Genomic DNA, 23959 nt, shown 5'->3' with positions numbered 1-23959 from the left:
ATTCGAGCCGGCTGCAGTGAATCACACTTTCGAGGTGCTCCGTTTTGCCAAGTTATTGGCCAAATTCACCTGAGCGTAACCTTACACCTCAACCTTGGTTAGGCGAGGTCACAGCTGTTACTCACATTGAGCTGCGGTGACATAACTGAATAGGCAGATTCGCATAATGTTTCGGTCTAAAAGTCACGCCATACTTGATTCGTTTGAAAATTGATTTCTGTGATACCGCTATTTATGCATCAAATGAAAATGAAGAAATCTGCTGGTGTCGCCTTTTTCTTTCTTCTTTTGGATGCCAAAACTGGAAAAACAAAAATCAAGGACAAGTTTCGAGGCCGTGTGAAATCCGGCGGAAAAATAATCAAGAATAGATCCACTGCTTAAAAGGCGACAACTGAAAGAGTTCCGCTTTTCCTGCTTTTGATTATTAGATGCCTTCAATATTTCAAATCTGGAGACTTACTACACTATCACTTTGTCCAAATTACTTTTTTTTTGTTTAATTATTTATTCTTAATGTTTCGAAAGTATTCCTTCTTATCTATTGGTTGATCTTGCAAAATTCCTTCTCTGACTTTAAGTTATTTCTCGTCACTCGATAACATGATTTGCAGGAATCATATTTACTCGTTTCTTCTGTAGTAACCATTTTCAATTAAAAATGTTTTTGTTAGCTTCTTTGGATGCCGGAATAGAAAATAAAAACAGAACCTTATAATGAAAAGTTTTAGTAATTTGAATACTTTTTATACTACCGTGGGCAGAAGGTAATGACTTTTGAATTATATTTCGCGCGGAAACCTTATTCGTCGAAATATTTTTCTTAGTTTGGTATGACTGTCAGTGACATCTGTGCCAAGTGTCACGTCAAATTTTTCATTAGCGTTTAGTGTACGTCTGTCTTTCTGAAGCATTAAAAATGCAATTGGTGATTTTTACAATGAGTGAAATTATTCAACAATAAAGTTCCATTAAATTTTGTGTGCGGAATCATTTCTGGTGCCGAAACGTTCAGAATGTTGCAAAAGCCTCTCGGTGATTATTGTATGTCGCAAGCAAGTGTATTTGATTGATACAAGTTGTTCAACGCGTTGGCGACGAATCACGTCGAGGACCACACGAGGTGCGGTGCACTCCGAAATCCTTTCGACCGGCCAACCAATATCGTTCCGCAATCACCGTATTCGCCTGATTTAGCTCCGTGTGACTTCTGACTATTTGGAAAACTCAAACGACCGCTCCGGGGAAAATGTTTTGAGTCAATTGAAGACATCCGTAAATTGGCTTTAACAACTGTTCCAAGGATTGGAAAAAAACGTCGGTACAAATGCATTAGGGCTGGGGAGGATTACTTTGGGGGGGGGGGGGGGGGACGAAATAGTTTTGGAAGAATAAATAAAGAATTTTGAAATTATGAACAAAGTCTTAAAATTTTTTGCCCACAGTAGTCCATTGACGTTCCGTAAGCTAATTCTAGAAAATGACTTTGAGACTCCAAACTGTTTCCACAGTGCTTATTATTTTACGTGACATTAAATTGAATCACACAAATTTTTATATACATGGAGATGCTTTTAAAATAACCCATGCATTTTGTAAATATATTGACGAATTTTTCAATTTACTTGAGTTAGAAAGACTGCAGATGGTAAAACCTTGCAAATATGACGAAAATTAATTATTCAAGCAATGGCATGTGCAAATTGACGGATAAAATGAATTACAATAATTATTTATCAATAAATATCTAAATCCCACCATAACAACAAAAAATTTCCCACATTTATTCGAATTCGATATTTCATTTTTTTTTCAATCTTACCTCCTACGGAAAGTCTTATAGAGACATTAAAGATCGAGGGTTTTACCAAATTTCTACATATTTTTTGTATGTTATTATTCGGTTCACGAGAGAAAAATATGAAAAACTAAAAATAAAATCAAATCAGAAAATTCATGTTAAGTCAGAAAATTATCACCAAATCGAAATTAGTTCTATACTCGCTACTTGCTCAGTGCAGCAAAGTTGGTCAAAATAGTCTAACGTATCATTTGAACTTTAAAAAAATTGACAAAAGTTTCTGATTTTTTATAGGTTTACTTTCACCCGCACTGACGGAACAACCCATGCAGCATCAATCATAGTAACCCATGAGTCAGCAGACAAAATTTGACAGCTCTATCAGTCGAACACTAATCGTGATCGCAAACACAGTGAAGCAACTCCGTTCAGAAGTGTGCGCATTCAATGAACGGAAACCCATCGCGTCGAAAACGTCGTGCGACACTATGTAATCGATGTGGTATCCATGTGCTGAATATTGATATGGTACCCAATCGAAATAATTTCCAATTGCTGTTATACAACCTGTGAAAACCGATTTTGAAACCACGTTTCATATACCATTCGATTCAGTTCGTCGAAATCAGCAAATGTCAGTATCTTTGTGTGTATGTGTGTATGTATGTATGGTATGTAGAATGTTTTTGCACTCAATTTTCTCAGCGGTGGATAAACAGTTTTTCTTAAGTTTACGTTTCGTCTTCGACTCATCAGTGCGTCAGCAGATTATGCTGACGCAAACCCCCGGATCAACATAATCCGCTGAGCAGACGTAAAGTTAATGCTATTTGCAAGACACTTTTTTATTACACAAAGGAGTGTAACGTCTAAACTGACGTCTCGAACGAAACAAGTTTCGGCTTACTGGCCGTACAGATTGTGGTAATTTGATGGGGAAAAAGCTTGTTTTTACCCCCACATTTTCCCCATCAAATTACCACAATCTGTACGACCAGTAAGCCGAAACTTGTTTCGTTCGAGACGTCAGTTTAGACGTTACACTCCTTTGTGTAATGAAAAAGTGTCTTGCAAATAGCATTAACTTTACGTCTGCTCAGCGGATTATGTTGATCCGGGGGTTTGCGTCAGCATAATCTGCTGACGCACTGATGAGTCGAAGACGAAACGTAAACTTAAGAAAATGGTTATGTGCACCTAGCATAAATGTGGGGGTAAAACCAAGCTTTTTCCCCATCAAATTACCACAATCTGTACGGCCAGTAAGCCGAAACTTGTTTCGTTCGAGACGTCAGTTTAGACGTTACACTCCTTTGTGTAATGAAAAAGTGTCTTGCAAATAGCATTAACTTTACGTATGCTCAGCGGATTATGTTGATCCGGGGATTTGCGTCAGCATAATCTGCTGACGCACTGATGAGTCGAAGACGAAACGTAAACTTAAGAAAATGGTTATGTGCACCTAGCATAAATGTGGGGGTAAAAACAAGCTTTTTCCCCATCAAATTACCACGTTCTATCGGTTACGTCTCCATTATTTCTCCAGAACAGGAAGTGACACCCCATTGATCTTGCTTGCTTCACAATCCTATAGCTGTTTTCAAATGTACTAAAGCTTGTTAAAATCGATTAAGCCATATTGAGCGGAGATAAAAATATGCGTTTTGTTGGTTATATCATTTATTCCATTATATCTCCGGAACAGGAATTGATAACCAATTGATCTTCATACTCGGTTTACATCTTTCGCCTAAGCTTGTTGAAAAAGATAAAAAGCACGGTTTGTCGGTTACGTCACTTATACAATCATATCTCCGGAACTGAACGTGTCAGCGACTTGATCTTTGAGCTTGATGCACAATTCAATAGTAGCTTTCCTCCTAAGCTTGGTAAAATCGGTTCAGCCATCTCCGCAAAAATTGAGCGTATAGAATCAATCTTTGAAAGGTTCACATATTCAAAAAGAAACATACACAGAGACATTTGTCGACCTCGTCGAGCTAAGTCGAATGGTATCTAATACTAGAGGTGCCCAAGGCTCCGATCGACAGTCGGGTTATCCAGAAATTCTATTACCTTTCTATTGAGAAATGTAAAACAAGAAAAAGCAATCTTCGGGTCAGTGCTAAAAACTATTCCCGGTTCCCGGTGTGTGAACCTCAGTTTCCGTTTCTGGTGGTACCGAAAAAAGTCTATGGCTGAGCCGCATTTAATAAGCTACACAGATAAAAATATTTTGTGAATTTACATCAATTTGTATGCACATATTTGGAGCAGGCAATTGAATGGAAAGTTACTATACAGTTCTAAGCTTTTTTTAAATATAGGTACAGTCAATGGTAAGTTGTTTAAATAATCTCTCAGTAATATTTATGAATATATGAATAATATGAGGAAGGTATCATTACACCACTAGAATGATTAACACAGGTTTCTGGGATTGCAAGATCTTTCATTTAAAAATTTAAAATTTAGTTCGTAATTTCTGCAAAATTTTGTCAATATCACCCTATGATTCCGAAACCGAAAAGCAGAAGTGGAAAAAATTCATTGGCATTCTGTGGAAAAATGGGACTTTTTCTATAAATCTTAGCTTGTAAACATCGGTTAAGATAACCCGAAGAAAAAAATAATTTTTTTGGTACACACCTACCTGAAATTCTGGAACCGGAAGTCATGGCATAATGCATTTCAGGAATTTTGTTTGTGACCACAAGACCTTGTGGCGAAACATAGATTTGACCATTGTATGTCTTTTTACCATAATATTTACGCATGGATCGTTTAAATATAATTCTAGCAAAAATAGATCGAAAACACAGAATACAACTGTAGTCATTGTTCAAAGTGAAAAAAATCAACCTAGCTAAAACTATTATTCTTTATTATTTTGAAAATATGATCCTTTCGGCTCTTACGGCTTTCCTTTCTTACTCTATATGTGAAGTTGCAACAGACAAGTTATTTGTGATTAATAGTATAGTAACAATAATGTGTTTTTCGCTCATATTTTTTACATCTTTTGATTGTTTTAGCTAATGTAACCTGAAAAGGACTTTTTACCGATAACTTGTTATTACTTTCTGATCGATTATGCGCCAATCACACTTTTAGTGGACCAGTTTGAATCTCATAATTACAATCTACTGTGCGTATATAGTATTTAGTAAAGTATAAAAACCAAATTCAAGGCGATAGTAGAGATACGATCCTGATTACTTAAACTGTATACTAACCCTATGGGCTGGTTCTGAGACTAGTCATTATTTCCAAAAGCGTTACCAACACGTCGCTAAAACAACTTTTAATTTCTTTCGAGCCGTGCCTTAGTCTTTCATCATGCACTTTGTTGCAATTTCTCGAAACTGATTATGATGCACTTGCGCGGCTCACTTCCAACCGGCACCAATCTCGTTCACGGCGTGACCTCTCACGCAGCCGTAGACACTGATGAAATCCGTCGAGAAACCCTTTTTTCCTCGTGTCGCTCTCAACTTGCATTCCTGTACTTCTTGTTTTTAAATAGCCTTCTTTTTTTAAAAGTATCGCACTTTAATCCAGCTTAATCTTAAACACTTTTTTATTTCTTCCGATACACTCTTATTGGAACATTTTCTTCGTCTTATTTTTTCTACCTTTGATCCGGTGCACAATTTTTCTTACTTCGCTTCACACTCATAAATCTTAACTTTTTCTCAACACCAAACAAGTATTTCCCCGTATTTCATCAACAGTTTTCCAATCCGTATGGTTCCCCACAAGCTTGAAGACCGTCGGCTTCCGAAACAACCAGAAACAGCACATACACTCACAATCTGTTTCCTTTTTAGCAGTTTCCTACAACAACAAAATAACGCGATCACTCGACGCAGGGCACGATCAGCGAAATGAAACAACCTTCAACAATAATAAAACCGTCCGCGTTGACCAACGTCTTGCGACTATCTAAAGAAAAGCGTATCAAAAATTTTCTTTCGTGATATTCTTTTTCTGACTGGTTCTCTTGCTCAGTCGTTTTTGGTTCCGTCACTCATTCTCGTCTTTTTGTACGTCTCACTCTTTTATGCTCAGTGGAATCAGCACATTGATCTGAGAGTATTTTTTTAGCTGTTTGCTGTATTTATTTTCTTTCGTATGAAAACAACGATCAAACTCCGATAAGTCACTGGCACGTGATAGTTTCATGTGTTGGGGAAGTTGTGTCAGTACTTGGAGCTCAAGAACATGCTGTGCGGATTCAATTTTTGGTAAATGTGACAAACGAAATTGTCGAAAAAATAATTTCTACGATTAGTCTTCAGTATCTACATAACATTCAACAGCTACTGTACTGCCCATACTTGCATATCAGTCCCATAATGTTAAATCATGGTATTATTACTTGAAATATCGGTAATACATCTTTACTATTCCAATATTGCAACAAATGAAATTATTGAAATTTGCACTGGGACAGACATGAGTTGATATTTTTTTCACATTTTACTGAACAAACCCTCAACTTTTATTGCAATTTCTGAAAGTATATTGAGGATAGATTTCATTCCTCAAGCTAACTCAAAATTGGCGAAAATCGACATGGGACTGATATGCGAGTATGGGCAGTGTAGCATAGTAGGTATTTGGGAGACACAAATTAACGATTACTCCGTTCATTTCTTCTTTTATATATCCGTTGTGCAATGTCTGCACTTGTGAGATGTAATTTACTGAACACCTATGCCCGAATAGATAGTTAGAGATTATATCACTAACAATTGATTTTTTCTAAGTGTATATTTAATTCAACTTCAGACATTCTGGTTTGTCGTGATCTCTAATACCGTTTTCGTTTATTGATCAGAGCAGCCCGAAAGCTGACCCAGAGTCGCCCAAACAACGTTTGATATGTTTGTTTTAGCAACGAGGTCGTTCTAGATCGGACTCCAATCGCGTAGTTTCGCTCTGAAAATTTTCTCGGGTTGCGCCACGCATCCATGCAAGTTTGTTTATTTGTTCTTTTTTTCATGAGTTGTTGTTTAGGGCGCGTACCACGTGTTCGTTTTACTCGGAGTCGGAGTCGCCCGCGTCTAGGTTCAAATACGAAAACGGTATAATGCATGAGTTTCAAATATCATTTTCTAAAGACGAAATTGCTTATCACACAGAGAAAAATATTATGAAAGCAGCTTAATTTTGGTCTGAAATAGTGACAGCAAAAAAAATAGTTTAATATAGCAAATATTGTTACTTGAAACTACAAAACTAGATATCTAATTTGTCACAGCGAATTGGTTTGTTTAAAAAAATATTAAAAATTTTACTCGTGCGTTTTAATCAATTTCTTGACAAACAAGTTCATAGTGAATTAAACTTGCAGAATCAGTTTAAAATAAATTTACTTTAGATGAAGGTGTTTTGAATTTATAAACTTAGCAGTTGAAATGAATGATAAGATATAACCTTAAAATGAATAGTATTTCAATATACGCTTTTGTTAGTTAAAATCATACCTTTTTTTAATCCACCTAGTGGTGTAATAATGCCTTTTTCATACAACTTATATTTTCAAAAACATCATCAGAAGATTCTCTCAAGATCAAAAACCTTCTGTAGGTATAAACTACCATAAGCCTTTCAATTTGTAAACGGTTATGTCAAGTTAACAAAAATTTAAATGTGACAACCCTGCATGCTATACAAAATTGAACAAAGCACGCTGTGTGCTAGCCGGTGGTGTTTTCCTCTTCCGTACCAGCACGAACCGATGCGTACCGGTTTTGCATCATTTTGTTTGACAGTTTGATAGTTTTGACACTCATCGCCATATAATTTAGGAACCGAAAGTCGAATCTGGATGAAATTGTACAGCATTTTTCAAGACAATAACACATGGATCAATAAGCCCTGAGACTAAAGCAGAGATGGCGCTCGTAGTAAACCAGTAACCACGTTTTTCTAGAGTACTAACCTTTGCTTGAAACGGGTCAAAATTTTAAGTCGATCCGACCAGAAACAGCTGAGTTATCGATGTTGGAGTAAAGTCGTTTTGTAGTTTGTTTAAAAAATGGAAAAAACGAGTTTCGTGTTTTGATAAAACATTGTTTTTTAATGGGTAAAAACACCGTGCAAGCGAAACAGCGATTGAAAACTGTTATCCGGACTCTTGTCCATCAAAAGCAACGATTTGTCGGTGGTTCGCCGAGTTTAAACGTGGTCGTACCGACACAAATGACGCGGAACGCTCGGGTAGACCTGTGGAAGCCGTTACACCGGAAAATGTGAGTGAAGTGACAAAAATTATAATGAAAGATCATAAAGTGAAGCTCCGTGAGATTGCTGAGATGACACATATATCATATGGAAGTGTATTTACTATCCTTCATGAAAAATTGAGCATGAAAAAGGTTTTTTTCAAGTGGGTGCCGCGATTGCTTTCGATGGAACAAAAACAGCAACAAGTCGATGATTCAGAAAGCAGTTTATCGCTATTTACTCGCAACAAAAAAGATTTCTTGCGTCGTTACGTGACCATGGACGAAACATGGATACATCACTACACTCCAGAGTCGAAGCGGCAGTCATCTGAGTGGCGCACAGCTGGCAAAAGCCGTCCAAAGCGTCCGAAAACGCAGCAGTCAGCTGGCAACGTCATGGCGTCAGTTTTTTGGGATACGCATGGTGTGATTTTCATTGACTACCTCGAAAAAGGTAAATCGATCAACAGTGATTATTATATTGACTTACTGGTGCGTTTGAAGGAGGAAATCGCAAAAAAACGACCGCACATGCAGAGAAAAAAATCCTTTTTCATCAAGACAATGCACCCTGCCACAAGTCGATGAAAACAATGGCGAAATTGAACGAATTGGGCTTTGATCTGCTTCCCCACCCCCCATACTCGCCAGATTTAGCCCCCAGTGACTACTGGCTCTTTGCTGATCGTAAAAAAATGCTCCAGGGAAAAAGATTTGGCTCAAATGAGGAGGTCATCGCTGAAACTGAAGCTTATTTTGAAGCGAAAGATAGATTTTATAAACATGGTATTGAAAAATTGGAAAAACGTTGGAACCATTGTATCACCCTAAAAGGTGATTATGTTAATGATTAAAAAAAAATTTCGCAAAAAAAATGTTGTTTCCATTGTTAGGCTCGGGACTTATTGATCCATGTGTTATGTTATGAAAAAACATTGCTGTCACTTTGTTTTAACCAGTATAACATAACAAACATATTCGTGATTTTGTTGCAACATAGTTTGGACTTAGTCGCATCAGATAGGTTGCAATTGAATTTCACACCGTCATTTAGAGCGACGAAGGGAAAAATTCTTCTAGATTTGGTTTAAAACTGATTCAAATTTTAGACTATATTAGTTACTTACTTAACGAACCGACTTTGGCTATACTAGTTCTAAGTTTCCGAAGTACCAGAAATAGTGGTCAAAAAGTTTAAAATGAGAATCACTTAATGTTCTCAGAGGTGATTTGATCAATTTCCACAAACAGGCTCAAATAAAGGTTCCTATAGTCCCATAGGTTGCTATTTAATTTCATCCGGGTCCGATTTCCGGTTGCAGAGCTATAGGGTAAAGTGTGTTTAATCATTTAGTGCAACGATGCAAAATAAAGAAAAATTCTTGTTAACTTGACATAACTGTTTACAAATTGAAAATGTTATGTTAGTTTATACCCAACGAAAGTTTCTTATTTTATTCAAGTTATTTTATTCTATTGATATTTTTGAAAATATAAGTTATATGAGAAATGCATCATCACACCACTAGGTGGATTAAAAAAGGTTTTTTAGATTAGCATTATTCTTCTCATACAAATAGGCAACGCAAATGTCAAGCGCTTGGTTTGAGAAATATTGCCGAGTATGTGACATAAACACTGAAGCATGCGTTTGTGAACTTTTGTGAATCAATCTGAATTATTCGGTGTCAAAAATGGCCCCAAATTAGTGTCAAAAATTATTTAATAAGAATATAAAATAAAAATTAATGAGGCTGTTTTGAAGAAAGAGAAAGGCATAATCACTTCACTAGGTGGATTAAGAAGAGTTTTTTTTAATGGCAATGCTAGTTAGAACATATACAATAGACAATCGAAGAACTCCACTTAATTGGACCAAAGCTATATCAACGTTTATGTTCATGGAGCCCGGTAGAACTCATCAAAAAGTTGCCGCTATGTCCATTCCCATTGCGGTCCAATTTGGTGCGGTAATGCGTCGAAAGCTCTCGCCAGTGTCTCTTTTGTTCGGCAGATTGTTCGGCTGAAAGTTATAAATTATGGCAATAATAAGATGCGTAATTCGGTAATAAATTATTTCCCGTGATAGTGCATATTCTTTACAAATATTTTCCTTTCCTCGGTTCATTCAATCTTTTTCGCGTCTTCGGTCGCTCATCTCTGCGCCTGCAAAGGTGTGCTGAACCGTTGCCCACCAGAACGACTTACGATAATCGCGTACTGGAAGCCATTCAAGTTTTTATCAAATTCAATTCATTTCTTGTTGCTTTAGTTCCAGTTCAGGACAGCTCGTTTGGTCATTCGGACTATGGGAACATTTTTCCGCTATTTTTGTTGATTGTTTGAGAAAGAGCTGCAGTAAGCGTGTTGTCAACACTTACGATACGAATTGCTTCAATGCTTAATTGAAGGTGTTGTTTTTGAGACTAAGATATTTAAACAAATGTATCTCTAGTCTAAATTTGCATTTCAGTAAACCAGTCAGTAACGAAGTGATGTGAAGAACTTTGATTGACAATTCTCGTTCCAGTCAATCTCATGGCTTTCACCAACAATTAGATAAGGTGTTGAACTAAAGCTTGCATGATTTCGGTTGAAATAAACACCTAACTTCCGTTTTAGATTCCTAGATTCATAACTAATGCCACCCGCGGTACTCCAACCGTGAAGCGACGCGTAATCCATAATAGACGAAAGCGTCCGGCACGGATTAAGCGGTCAGGGCATTCAAAACTAAACCCGTGACGCTGAACCAAGATTGTGGACTGATAATTACATTAATCGTCTGCGTGACCATTGGGCTAAAAATTTATAGCCCAACTTTTTCCCATCAATTATGTACTTTGATGTTTCCTGCCGAACTGCGCAGTGTGCAATGTTTTCTAAAGTCCAAACGATTTCATGCCCAAACTGAAGTCGGGTGAAAAATGGGATGAATTTATTTCACATAACAACAATGTTTAACGGCAAGTCATAAAACTAGGGAACTACAAGATTCCCGTCGCTAATGGACCACGCTGCGACAACCACGACAGAGGTACACTCCCTGGGCGGCGATGAAAAAGGAAAGTGGATCAGGTTTTACCGGCACAATTATCGTAATCAGTGTGCTACTGACTGAATTAGTTTGACAGCCTTACTCGGTTGAATGAAATAATGGCTAAGAAACAACTCTATTAACATTGGATTTGTGGCGGGGAGGACGATGTTGTTTTTCCCATTGAAGTACTCATCAAGGTACACTGGCGGTGAGTGATTAAGATATCTTTGTTTTTTTTTGACTCTGTAGCATTTTACTGAACGATGATTAAGATTGACATCGTTCTTGGTCTATGAATATATCCGTCATAGTATGAACCAAATAATGAATGGTTTTGTTTTAATTCTTGAGAACACCAGTGATGTTCATTGGAGATGACACAGATTTTGTAGATTTTCAGTGTAGAAGCTAGTATAGACAGTCCATAGAACACTTAGAAACTTAGATATCTAAAATACTGAAATCAGAAAAAAAACTTTTTGACAATCGACAATCGACAATCGAATATTATATCATATCCCACGGAAACACTTCTTTCCTAAACCTTATCTATCGTCAATCGTTCAACCTAGACGAGTACATTTTCTTCACACTTTTTTACATCTAATTTCACCGTTTCTACTTCTGAATTCTCTGTTGATAGGTTACTTTGAAGGGACCCAACGAACCAATTGATGGCAACAGGTGTTTGTAAAGCCATGTCTTTCTCACTTCATATTTACCGATTCGAGAATTTACAAATGAAAAACGAAACTGCATAGCAAAAAGTGGCTTGCTGTCCGTGGATTGCCACCGTCACAGCAGACCGCATAATGACAATATATTTAAAATGTATGTATTTTTCATGTAGATCGCACCGATAATCGCAAACCGTTCTGCTGCATGACACCTCTCGTCGTCACACCGAGTACGTAGGGAGACCGCTTCAAAGAGCTTACCAGAAAGCAAATCCCTCTTACACCGCTACTTCTTACCCGCAACGGGTTCAGGTTGGAACCAGTGATGCCACTTTTCCCTGAAGTTAAATCCGTAGATTTTGCTTCAAGTCTACTTATGCTCGTATATGCTCCATTGAGACGAGCTTTCCGTGCAGAACTCTTTCGACTGACAAAACAACTCACTAAATGCGTCTACATGTTTAGAATGAAAATTAGTAAGTACCAAATACAAAAAAAATCAAAAAGTGCGTAAAATTAATAGTTTTGAATTCCAAGCGATAAAGGCAGACTTAAAAAATAAGTAATCGGTGACGATAGATGTTTGATAATTAGACATGAGGAAAACATATCTCTAACAACTAGGTGACAATATTCAATAATTTTTTTTTTGTTATCTAGAGAAACAATAAAAAATTAATGGTCAATAATTTTTTGAAGAAATTATGTTAAATCCGTAGATTTTGAGTGGTCTATCAGCAGATCCGTAAAAAAGACAGAAATCCGTAGATCTACGGATAAATCCGTAGGGTTGGCATCGCTGGTTGGAACTGATCCAAATCCAAACGTAACATTGGAAGAAGGCTATAAAAAGCAGCTACCTTTTGGGTTTATTCGCATGGGAATCCAGATCAGGCACTTTTTCTCTGGTTATTTAAATATATTGTTGAAGCTTCCAATTTACCGAGTTTTGGTGAAACTGCTGCAGCAGGTGAATTCATAAAAAAAAACTGAATCTGAGTTAGAACGAAGGTGGAACTGATTGTCTGTTATATTCATGAACAAACCGCAAACGAGCTGTTTTTATCTACTGAATGACAACTGATACTGATACTTTCTGAGATTTGATTCCGTTGTTCGGTAATTTTTTTTTTTACGAAAGCATTCGGAAATAAATAGAAATAACATAAATACTTCGGACGATGAATTTAATTGCATAAAAGTTATGCAATTTTTTACCGGAAGATCAGTCTTCGGCAAGTTTTCATTACAGAATTCTGCAAATATATATTAAATTCATGCAGTAAATTTAAATGGTCGCCGAATACGGTAAAAATCATACCGTCAGTATGGCAAAATTATTTTCCAATAAAATTATTTTCCAATAAAATTATTTTCCAATCGTCGTGAAAATTAACTGTCAGTGTTTACTTATATGCAGAAAATAATTTCATATCACTTGTCCACTTGTTGACAACACATATCGTTAGAAGGTAATTTCTAATGGACTCGACGAATTGTGCAGAGTCTGGAAGGCGTTCATAATTCCGGTTAACCGGGACATGTTTTTCTCGATAATTTTTATTTTTTCGTGCAAATAAAACCATAGCCACGACTCATTAGTTTCTGTGAAAAATCCAAATCTGATAAACCTATTCGTAAGTTGAAAAGGGTGAAGCCGGGTTTGCATATAGAACCTGCCCCCAAACAGAAAAACCTATTTTAATCCATCTAGTGGTGTAATGATGCCCTTCTCATATTACCTTTAACATCAAAAATACTACTGTGGAATTTGCAAAAACAATTGTTCATTGATTAGAAATAGGAAAGCTTGTTCGGATTTAATCTAACAAACTCCACAAATCCTGTTTACCCTGTAGTCCCAGAACCGGAAGTAGTGTTCACAACAAATTTAAGAATTCCGTATGAAATTGTAAGACTTTTCCTTTGAACCTATAAGTTTGTGAAAATCGATTTGGCCATATTGAAGGAAAGTGAGTGAGACCATTTCGAATTTTGTCGTGAATACGACTTACTTTACTATGGGGTGCCTTTTCAAAATTTACCCTCTGAGAGAGTGATAAGTTTTCGATCGTGAATATCTCTTGTTGTATCTAACGAATCAACATAATTTTTGCTACATGCCATCGGAAATATGATCACAATTTCATGATAAAATATTCAGTTGTGTGACTTAATCTCAAATAATTCAAAATTAAACTTTTCTGAAATGTTTGGTATAAACGAGTATCAAAGAGGATCATTCATAAGGCGCGTTTGCCTTTCTCGTATTTTTAAAGCTCATAGCTTAGTGATCTGTGAAAGGATTTATATGATCTAACTACCAATAGAATCGAAATTTTTCAACTTAAGCGTGTATAGAAAAAGCATTTAAGTATTTCAATAGTACACTATTGAAAAACCTGTCCCCTTCGACCCATGTACACACCAGCCAATCAGAACGTGTTCTGAGGAAGAGAACAAAATATCTGCTGCTGTACAACAAATCGTTCGAGAAAATGATCCGAACAGTGTTTAATATCGTAGTGAGTTCCACAATTTGGTCCTTCTGAAAGGCAGGAATGAATCCCGTACAGCATCCGGATAGTTTCTTTCAATGAAATGCAAATCCGAAATGAAATAATCGAAATTAAAATTCTATATGCTGCTATTTTTATAGTTGTTAGGACCGCCCATTAGAGAAAAAGCTACAAACGAAATCACGTAAAAAGAAATCTATCAACAAAAATTGGATCGGTTTGGATTCTATCGCCACTGCGAGCAGATGTATTTTGTGTCGTTTGCAAAGCTAGTTTCGCTTTCGGCAAGAGCGATTACGTCACAGCTGCCAGTCATTTGCATTGGTGAAAAAACAACGGTGGAGAGCATTACACAAAATCAGCCCTTCTAATGGCTCTAAAAGTTTTCTAAAGAACTATTACTATTTCTTGCTCGCAAATCGAAGGTAAATATCCTCAGTTTAGTGCAAATCTAGAACAGTTTGGTTAGATTTGTGCACTTTTCGTTGTGTGAAATTCACAGCAATCTTTGTTTTTGCGAAAAATGTGGAAAGGGGAATGCTTGCATAATTCATACAATTGATCAACTAATTGATATTCGGAAGTGTGAGGGAACATGTCAGTTGTTTTCGTATTCACGACATCCAGTTATGTCTCTGACATTACCCACCCGCCTTTTTTAATCACCATTTCCAATTCTTCCGAAACCGGATTCAGATGGCCGGTATAGCCGAAGTTGGTTTGTTTGTAGCAACAAATATGACCTAAAAATTGGAACAATTTTGAACCTAGTTAAACCTAGACCTACTACCTCATGCTCATTTTGATTAAATCAATTAAACGAAATCTAACAAACGAAGCGAACCTGCGTTTCTGTTACTTTTGCATATGTAAGTCAAGCTAAACAGCATGAATCAGCAGCATGAAACATGTGGTAGGATTATTACTTTTATTATTATTATTATTATTCACATCATTACACCACCGGCACGGTATTACTGCACTACCGGCTGTGAAAATTTCATATTTTTTCAAATAAATTTTAATTCATTTATTCGTTTATTCATTCAGTCATACTGACCATAAAATAGCTATAATTTTTATCAATCGCAGCATCGTCTTTCACCAATATTACATACTAGTAGCAGACATCCCTAACCATTTCGATGTCTTTATAGCGTGTACGAAATAGAACAAAGCACGCATCGTTCGATTTGTGTTTTCTTTTTCTTTCGGTGTGGTACATATTGTCATTGTATGGCGATATGTACACTTTCACACTCATCGCCCTGTAACTGCGGAACCGTAGGTCAGATCCTAATGAAATTTCGCAGTAGCTTTAAAGACAATATGAACTTTAATTCAAATCAAGATATTGGAAAATCGGTTCCAGCATCGCAGAGAAATCGAAGTGAGTTGAATTTTTTATGTTTCTCTGCACCACTTTCGGTGCTTCCGGAACAGGAAAAGGAGGGACCAGTAGTGCCGAATTAAGCTTTTATGCCCACAAACTAACAAGCTCTGCAAACAAGAAGAATTTATCAGACAGTTTTATGGGATTTGTGCCTGTTATTGGCCATCCTTTGTGAAAAAATACTAATGAAATTGGTAGTTTTCTACTTATCACGATTTAGTTCCGGAACCGGAAGTCGGATCTGGATAAAATCTTGTAGAAGTTTTTAGAAAACTATAAGACCTCTAATTTGAATCTTGGTTGGTGACAATTGGTTGAGCTGTTTCAGAGTAAATTGAATGCACTTTTTTTCTCTAATTTTCGCATATTAGCATGCAACTCCGGAATCGGAAGTCAGATACAAATGAAATTCAATAGCAGGCTATGGGATCATGAGACCTTTCATTTGAATCTTAGTTTGTGAAAATCGGTTAAGCCATCTCCGAGAAAAGCGAGTGCATATTTTTTTACATACACAGAGAGAGAGAGAGAGATTTGCTCGAACTAAGTCGAATGGTATATGACATTCGACCCTCCGGGCCTCGGTTAAAAGGTTGGTTTTCACAGTTGCATAGCCTTTCTATATGAGAAAGGCAAAAAATTGATATACTCTGTTTGAAAGAGTTTATATTGGAGATGATTTTCCCGAAATTTTAACCCTTTAACAGCCATATTGGTGGATTTAGTTTGGTTCTTCTGATTTTCATTTTATGAAAATTTTTCAAAACCCTCTTTAGCAAAAAAATTGAAAAAAATCAGGAATATTTTAGGAATTATTGGAAACCTTTCTAATTTTTCTAAATGTATTTCATGTGATAAAAAATTTTCAAAATTTTCGATTTATTTTCATTTGCACTTACAGTTTTGGTACCACTCTAGGTTTTACATCAAAAATAAATCATTTATGAGTACATTATGCTGTATTGCTTTCAGATTTAAAAAAAATGTGGATAAATCATTCCAAAAACCATGCGTCTCCATCAAATTGTCATTTTCCGATGAAGACACATGGTATTAAGTTCTAAAATCTTATATCGCATGCTCTTAGAACTAAATACCATGTGTTTCTATCTATAACTTGAGTTCAGGGCTTGAGTGTTGACGTAAATAATAATGATGTAGGGAATGCATTAGTGAACATGGGTGCCAGCGGACGGTTGTAATTCGTTCCTAACTTCAACATCTTGCAGAATAGTCTGGAGGTTTCGAGGTTAGCTATTAGCAGTCCTAAAAATACTATAAGCAGATAGAAATGTCGAAGCGCTTACTTTAATCGAAATATTTATTAACTAAGAATGAATGAGAAACTAAGCTATGTATAAAAATATAGTTTATCGCATTTGCTTGCACTTAGTGGTCTTTTTCAGGTGTTTTATTGGGTATTTTTCCCATGTATCAGCTCAAGCCCGTCTATTCTGTGTCTAGAAGTCGTCTCCTTACAGCTCAGACTATGACCACTCTTTGCCTCCATCTGATCGATCCACCTTGATCGCTATGCTTCTCTTTTTCTTGAGCCTTCCGAATCACATTCAAGAACCATTTTCAAATGTTTGCCTGATGACATGCTCTGCCGATCGTAGCTGTCCAATTTCAGCTGGACGTATGATAGGTAGATCTCCAAGTAGCTGTTGAAAACTATGGTTTATACACCTTTAGTTAATTTCTTGTGGTGACGTATTACTTCTCTTGTATCCGCATCTGCGGTCATAAGTAAACACGAATTCATCAACCACCACGATATCGTCGCCACGCACCATTATTCGAGTAGGAAGGTGTTATATTTTAAAGCCTTCTTCTCTCATATATTTTGTTTCGGATTTACTGTCAGTCCGATCCCAGTTTCAATTATCCGACTGTATTAGCTTAAGCCGTTTGACTTCAACTGTCTTGTTGAACAGTTTAAGACAACTTGGCTATTCATACCATGTGATACAGAACGTCGATGAACAGTTTACCCTGAAACTGATAGTTTTTTAGATTTCGCTTGGTTTCGAATTTTTTTATTTTGCGCTTGGTATCTGGAAATACTTGTTTCTGCAAAAGAACTAAATATAGCAAAAATGTGAGATTAAAAATGACAACAGTGTATTTGTTGATTTATTTGATTGGAATACAATAAATGTAAAATAAATGTAAAATTACTTATCAGTTCATAAATAAAAACTTTAAACCGTATATTAAAACCTAAATATTTGTCAATTCCTTAGTTCTGTTTTATGTTTCTTTCTCTGGTCCTTCCTTATGAAATACAACCGTCCGCTGGCAACATGTTCACTAATGCGTTCAAACGAACTGTTTCCTTACATCATCACTAACTAAATCGAGACAGTCATTCAGTAAAAACCATTCAAGCGAAGAGGTTGTGTTTCGATTGTACTGGCTCGTGAGTTAACGGCTGCTACCGAGACAATTCTAAGCTTCAGGTAGTTAAACTGCCCATAGCAAACGCAATATTCGGGGCGTTTCCCGACTGGAAAGCTAGCAACGAAGGCCATCCCGTTCATACGCACAGAGGTGTAGAGACACAGAGGTGCGAGAGCATAGAAGTGACGAGTCACAGAGGTGCCATCGCATAAAGGTGCGAAGACGAAGGGGTGCAAAGGCACAGAGGTGCTAAAGCAACCCAGTGCTGATCTACCAGGTACCAGAATTTGTACGCTGCGTAGGATCAAAAGAGACGGCATATATCGCGAGGTGCTACACTGCAAGCATCGCATTTGATCGCCACCAAGAGCAAAAGCACTGTACCTGGGGTCAGGTACAGCAAGTGCAGTGGTGTTCACAACGACGGCAGAGCAACTGAGATAGCAGTAAACGACAGAAGACTGCCAATTGGAAACAGCAAAAGACTGCCAATTGGAAATCGTTGGAAGAGCTTCACGTCGTTCTTCACGATAAAGGAACAGAGACATCAGCTACAAGGTAGATTTAATTTAATTTATTTTTTATTTCTTATATCTGAAATTTTACTAAACATAAGTTTTTATTTTGGTATTATTAATTTACAAAAAAAATTTAATGTAATGGATGATCTCATGGAAGATCATCCGAATCCGATTCCGGATACTAGTAAAAGTTTAAATACTCCGAGGGCTAAACATTATCCACAGGGTACCACTGGGCCATGGATAGTCTATCTTCGAAAAAAAGAAAAGATTTTAAACTTGATGCAAATTACAAAGGATTTGACATCACATTTCTCTGAAGTTAAAGAAATCTGTAAGGTTAATAGAGATAAAATTCGAGTTGTAGTTAACGACTTGAAACAGGCAAACGATATTGTAACCTGTAAATTATTTGCTATTGAATATCGAGTTTACATTCCATCGAAGGAGGTAGAAATTGACGGTGTTGTGACTGAAGCAAGTCTGACAGCAGATGATTTACTTAAAAATGGAGTTGGCCGTTTTAAAAACTCCATGCTTGAGGGAGTTAAGATACTCGAGTGCAAACAATTGTACTCAGCATCTATTGTCGATGGAAAAAAGTCTTATCGTCCCTCAGATTCGTTTCGCGTAACATTTGCCGGATCTGCATTGCCTAGCCATGTCTATATCGATAAAATTCGTCTTCCTGTTCGGCTTTTCGTACCGCATGTTATGAATTGCACGAACTGTAAAAAATTCGGACATACAGCTACTTACTGTAGTAATAAGTCCAAATGTATCAAATGTCAAGGGCCTCATAAGGATAATCTTTGCGATAAAGATGTTGAAAAATGTGTTTATTGTGGGGAAAGCCCTCATGATGATCTTTCAGTGTGCGCTGCATTTAAGCTGCGTAAAGACAAAATGAAGCTTTCTTTAAAAGCACGGTCTAAGCGCACATATGCAGAAATGCTCAAAACGGTCATACATGTCTCCCCTTTGGAAACCGAAAACGGTTTTTCAAATCTTGCGGAGCCAGAGGAATCTGACTCTGACGGAAATAGTGAAGATACCTCGTTTGTCACTCCTCAAGGGTCTGTTAAGAGGAGATTAACAAACCACAAAATACCAAAAAAGACACCTAAAATTATACCTTCAAAAAAAGATCCCCGTGTTAAAGCTAAAAAGCCAAATTTAAAACCAAAAACTGTGCCTCCTGGTTTGTCAAATTCACAAACCAATCCAGGAACTAGCTCAAGAAAAGACAATAATCCAGTGGGCTCCATTTCACATTCACCAACAGGATTACTGAAATTTTCGGAAATTGTAGAATGGATTTTCGCTGCATTCAATATTTCTGAACCTCTAAAGACCATCATAACAGCATTCCTTCCAATAGCTAGAACTTTTTTGAAACAGTTATCAGCTCAATGGCCAGCTCTTTCAGGTTTTGTATCATTTGATGGATAATTTATCATCCGCCGCAAATGATTCAATCACTGTCCTGCAGTGGAATTGTCGAAGCATCATGCCAAAACTTGATTCATTTAAAGTTTTGTTGCATAGTCAAAAATGTGATGTATTTGCTTTGTGCGAAACATGGCTTACATCAAACATAGCCTTAAATTTTAATGACTTTAACATTATACGTCTCGACAGAGACTCCCCGTATGGTGGAGTGCTTTTAGGAATTAAGAAATGTTATTCCTTTTATAGATTAAACATTCCTTCGACTTCTAGTATAGAAGTTGTTGCTTGTCAAATAAACATTAAAGGAAAGGACATTTGCATTGCTTCGGTATATATTCCTCCAAGAGCTCAAGTTGGACAACGACAGCTTAATGAAATTGTCGAAGCCCTTCCTGCTCCACGTTTGATTTTAGGAGATTTCAATTCGCACGGAATGATGTGGGGTTCCGTTTACAATGATAGCAGATCATCTCTAATATATAATATTTGCGACAATTTTAGCATGACGGTACTAAATATGGGTAGCATGACACGGATCCCAAGACCTCCTGCACGTCCAAGTGCATTAGATTTATCTCTTTGTTCGACTTCAATTCGACTAGATTGCACCTGGAAAGTATTTCCTGATTTACATGGTAGCGATCATTTACCAATCATCATCTCAATTAGCAGTAACAAAGGCATTGCTAATTCAGTTAATATTCCATATGATTTGACAAAAAATATTGACTGGATTAAATACCAAAGTAATATTTCAAGTGTCTTAACTTCAATGGAAGAGCTTCCCCCACTTGAAGAATATGACTTCCTCGTTTGTTCGATTCTGGAGGCCGCAGAACAAGCCCAAACCAAACGATTTCTTGGTCCATCGTCTAACAGAAGACCTCCAAATCCTTGGTGGGACAAAGAGTGCTCAGATGCTAAACACGCGAAACAAAATGCTTTCAAGACGTTTTTAAAACGAGGAGGAGGAACTCCTCAGAATTTTGAAAAATTCTTGGTTTTAGAAACCAAGTACAAGAACATACTTCGGGTTAAGAAATGCAGCTATTGGAGACATTTTGTGGAAGGTTTGTCAAGAGAAACCTCAATGAGCACTCTTTGGAATACGGCCAGACGAATGAGGAATCGTAACGTAGGAAATGAGAGTGAGGAGTACTCGAATCGATGGATATTTGATTTTGCGAGGAAAGTTTGTCCAGATTCCGTTCCTACGCATAGCATTGTTAGGGAGTCTTCTTCAAATGATGATTCCATTGATAGCCCCTTTTCAATGATGGAATTTTCCATAGCACTCATGTCTTGTAACAATAACGCTCCTGGATTGGACAGAATTAAATTCAACTTGGTGAAGAATCTGCCCGACCTCGCAAAAAGACGTTTGTTGGAATTGTTCAACAAGTTTCTTGAGCAAAATATTGTTCCACCTGACTGGAGACAAGTGAAAGTTATCGCCATTCAAAAGCCGGGGAAACCAGCTTCCAATCACAACTCATATAGACCCATTGCGATGTTGTCCTGCATCAGAAAATTGTTCGAAAAAATTATTCTACGACGTCTCGACACTTGGGTCGAGACGAACGGTTTGTTGTCAGATACTCAGTTTGGCTTCCGTAGAAATAAAGGGACGAATGATTGCCTTGCATTACTTTCGTCTGACATCCAAATTGCCTTCGCTCAAAAGCAACAAATGGCATCTGTATTTTTAGACATTAAAGGAGCATTTGATTCAGTTTCCATTGATGTTCTTTCAGACAAGCTCCACCAACATGGACTCCCAGCGGTTATAAATAATTATTTGCACAACCTTTTGTCAGAGAAACGCATGCATTTTTCACATGGCGATTTGGCAACAATCAGAATTAGCTACATGGGTCTCCCGCAAGGCTCATGCCTCAGTCCGCTCCTCTATAATTTTTACGTGAATGACATTGACAGCTGTCTAGTAACCCCATGTACACTAAGACAATTGGCAGATGATGGCGTGGTTTCAGTTACTGGATCCAAAGCTATTGATCTGCAAAAACCATTGCAAGATACCTTAGATAAATTGTCCGTTTGGGCTGTTCATCTTGGTATCGAATTCTCTGCGGAGAAAACAGAGCTGGTCGTCTTTTCAAAAAAGCATGATCCCGCGCAACTTCAGCTTCATATGATGGGAAGAATAATCGAACAGGTTTTGACTTTCAAATACCTCGGGGTGTGGTTTGATTCCAAATGCACGTGGGGAGGACACATTAGGTATCTGATAACGAAATGCCAACAAAGAGTAAATTTTCTTCGAACAATAACAGGGTCTTGGTGGGGTGCTCATCCGCAAGATCTAATAAAATTGTATCAGACAACGATACTTTCAGTGATGGAATATGGATGCGTTTGTTTTCGTTCCGCTGCAAATTCTCATATTATCAAACTTGAGCGAATTCAGTACCGTTGTTTGCGAATTGCTTTAGGCTGCATGCATTCGACACATACAATGAGTCTTGAAGTTCTGGCGGGAGTTCTTCCATTAAAAGATCGATTTTGGGAGCTTTCATCACGCCTGCTAATAAGATGTGATGTGCTGAATCCCATGGTAATTAATAATTTCGAACGACTAGTCGAGCTTCGATCTCAAACAAAATTCATGACAGTATATTTTAACCATATGTCACAGGAAATCAACCCTTCAAGATATATTCCTATCCGTGTCAGCCTCCTAAATGTACCTGACTCAACTTTATTTTTCGACACATCCATGCAGCGCGAAGTGCGTGGAATCCCGGACCACCTACGCTCTATGGAAATCCCAAAAATATTTTCAAGTAAGTTCAGGCATATTAACTCTGAGAAAATGTTTTACACGGACGGATCGCGAATGGAAGAAGCGACAGGGTTTGGTATGTTCAACAATAATGTTTCGGCCTCATTCAAGCTTCAAGAACCTGCATCTGTTTATATAGCAGAGTTAGCAGCAGTTCATTATAGCTTGAATGTAATCGTCACATTATCTCCAAACCATTATTTCCTCTTCACAGATAGTCTGAGTGCAATTGAAGCCATTCGCTCAAACGCTGCTGGCAAAAATGAACCGTTTTTCTTGGGTAAAATAAAACAGTGTCTGAACGACATATTGAATAATAATTATCTAATCACAATAGTTTGGGTTCCGGCTCATTGCTCCATTCCAGGCAATGAAAGAGCCGATATTTTAGCCAAACGTGGTGCTATTGAGGGTGAAATTTATGAGAGACCGATTGCTTTCAACGAATTCTATAGCGCGTCTCGCCAAAGAACACTTGCCAGCTGGCAAGCTTCTTGGGATAAAGATGATCTGGGTCGGTGGATGCACTCAATTATTCCTAAAATATCGACAAAGGCATGGTTCAGGGGACTGGATGTGAGTAGAGATTTCATTCGTGTGATGTCCAGACTCATGTCCAATCACTACACGTTAGATGCACATCTCCTTCGAATTGGACTTTCCGAGACTAATCATTGTGCTTGCGGCGAAGGTTACCGCGATATTGACCATGTTGTTTGGACATGCGTGGAGTTTCGTGATGTCAGATCTCAACTAATAAATTCCTTGCGTACCCAAGGTAGACTATCCAATGTCCCAGTTCGCGACATTCTTGCTTGTCGTGACCTTCCATACATGAAACTTCTTTATCATTTCATTAAATCCATTGGAGTTCCAATTTAAATTTTATTTTATGTTAAACTGTTTTCTCTTCCATGAGTTCAACCAATAGCCAACTATAGGATATTGAATATAAGTGGTGAACTGATACAAACAATCCTGAAATAGTTATAAGATCATGTACAAAATAAATGTATTTTATTTAATGTAATTAAAATAGCAACTCGCTTGATAAAAACAGTGTTTAGATTAACTAATGAGTACCAACATACTAATATGATATTCGAAATGTATT

At 37.2% G+C, this 23959-nt stretch overlaps 1 protein-coding gene across 1 annotated transcript in view; it reads right to left on the bottom strand.

Moving 5' to 3' along the window:
* LOC131427904 (uncharacterized) overlaps positions 1-5728 on the bottom strand; it is a 128887-nt gene extending 123159 nt beyond the window's left edge. Inside the window, exon 1 of the mRNA XM_058591482.1 lies at positions 5038-5728. The gene's annotated coding sequence lies outside the window, so the exon portion shown is untranslated. The remainder of the gene's footprint in view (positions 1-5037) is intronic.
* Positions 5729-23959: the final 18231 nt, after the last annotated feature.

Source organism: Malaya genurostris, chromosome 2 (assembly GCF_030247185.1).
Source record: "Malaya genurostris strain Urasoe2022 chromosome 2, Malgen_1.1, whole genome shotgun sequence".
Lineage (NCBI taxonomy): Eukaryota > Metazoa > Arthropoda > Insecta > Diptera > Culicidae > Malaya > Malaya genurostris.
This window is presented reverse-complemented; position numbering and strand designations above follow the sequence as displayed.